The 2,187-nt window shown below is 36.1% G+C and overlaps 1 pseudogene; it reads left to right on the top strand.

Annotated features, from left to right (window-relative positions):
* The first annotated feature begins 540 nt into the window (after nt 1-540).
* On the top strand, nt 541-902 carry LOC101568609 (annotated as a pseudogene).
* The last annotated feature ends 1,285 nt before the right edge of the window (nt 903-2,187 follow it).

Raw genomic sequence — 2,187 nt, 5'->3', positions numbered from 1 at the left:
TGACATTTTTATATTCCATAATATGAACTGTCAAAACAATCTCTTAAAATAGAACCAGAAGAGCTTGAGGGCTTTTTTCCTTGATGTGAATACAATTTCTTCAAATGGCAAAACTAAAAAAAATTTCTGGTTATAAATAATAGCACTGTACATAATATACATTGATAAGCACACAAAGTTAATGTTGAGTTTCTTTATTTAGATATTTATGGATAAGCAGGAATATCCCCCAAATCTATGAAAAACCATACAGAAAAAATATTTGTGAAATTAAATTATGGAATAAAGTGGCCTCAAATATACTGTTATAATATGGAAAAGAAAAATAGGTAATATATAAGAATCCTAAAATAAGTATTCATTAATATACCTGGGAGATCAGCTTTAAAATTTATATTTTAAAGAAGGGAGGTGGCGGGCAAAGCACACATTGAGCAGGGGAACAGTGCTGCCTGTAGAGATCCGTGGAGGCAGACAGGATTCATTGGCTGCCTTCCCCGCTGTCATGCACTGGTTTAAAAATGCCAACTAATGCCAACCATGAAAGATCCAAGTTGCAATAGTACTAGCCCAAGCATCATCAATGAAGATGTGATTATTAATGGTCATTCTTAGGAGGATGACAATCTTTTTGCAGAACACATGTGGATGGAAAATGAAGAGGAATTCAACAAATAGAAGAGTTGTGGGAAGAAGAATTTATTGAATGCTGTTTCCAAGAAATGCTGGGAGAGGAAGCATTTGAGTGGCTTATTCCAGCTCGAGATCTCCCACAAACTGTGAACCAAATCCAAGACCAATTTAATGATCTTGTTATCAATGATGGCTCTTCTCTAGAAGATTTTGTGGTCAAGAGCAATGTGAATTCAAATGCAAAGGTGTGTGTTCTTGGGGTGAAATAGTATAATATTTGAGTGGACAGGGCCCTCTTTTGGTGGATGTAGCACAATTTCCACACTGTGAAGGAGTATTAGAAGACTTAATTGTAAAAGCTCTCTCACTGTGTTACACTAATGCATTGCCAAAGTTTTTGTTAGTCTTGCATGCTTAATAAAAGCGCTGAGACTCTAAGTAAAAAGCTGTCAAACATTTACTGAAAATAGAATTGGGCCCTTGGCTTAATCTGGACTCATAGTGATTCTGTTTTCAGCCTCCAAGAGCTAGGATTACAGGCATGTGCCACCATGCCCAGTCTCAATCTCTGTCTCAGGGTGCCCTGGGGGGGGGGCGAGGCTGGTTTGGCACGCCAGGGATCAAACCCAGGCCTGCTGCTGTGCTCTGCCTAAGCAGGCACTTTAGTCCACTGAGCTATCTGGCTGGCCCTTAAAATTTTTATTTTAGAATTGCATAAGATATGTAAGTGAAGAAAGGCTAGAAATGACTTATAAATATAATATCTTTTTCTACATAAAACATGTTAAATGACCAAAATCTACAGTGTAAGTTTTATGATTTCACAGGTAAAATTCTTATTATGTATTGCTATGATTTCAGCAATCAACCATGCAAAATTGCAGTTTTCTAAGCTAAATTTCTTGTATCAGAAGAAATTATTTCTCATCTTGCAACCTGTTTGCTTACATATGCAAAAATATAATCCACAAAAGTTATCTCACCTCTAATTCTTTGATTTAGCCTGATTTTATTATAAGCTAAGTGTCTAATTATTAGATTTAAAAATTCTTTTTTTTCCCCAACATCTATTTCTTAAATAAGTACAGGCTTGCATTAGGTAATGATTACATTCATTATGGGAAGGGGGGATCTGTTTAATTTTTTTTTTTCGGAACTGGGGATTGAACTCAGACCCTTGTGCTTGCCAGGCAAGCACTTATTCTACTGAGCCATGTCCCCGGCCCCTGTTTAAAAATTTTTATAGAAACTATAGCAGATTCTAAGACCATGTCTCAAACATATCAATGGGGGGTCCTTTAGGTAGGAAATGAATGAGAAAAGTCTATATCACCAAGCCAGAAATTGTGCTTTCAAACTATTTGACATGCTCAACAGTCGAGAAGAGTGCAAATCTGTCAATATACTGAATTTTAAACTGTATGCTGTTTGGTTAGGTTTATTGATTAAAGGTTTTACATTTAAATTTAGTCTTATTGCTCTCTCCTGAGTTACTTTTCCTTAACTATATGACAGTCTGCTTCTGAGTGCTAATGATGGACCAGCTAATGTTTT

The sequence above is a fragment of the Octodon degus genome, unplaced genomic scaffold (genome assembly GCF_000260255.1).
Source record: "Octodon degus isolate 3935 unplaced genomic scaffold, OctDeg1.0 scaffold00124, whole genome shotgun sequence".
Classification (NCBI taxonomy): domain Eukaryota; kingdom Metazoa; phylum Chordata; class Mammalia; order Rodentia; family Octodontidae; genus Octodon; species Octodon degus.
This window is presented reverse-complemented; position numbering and strand designations above follow the sequence as displayed.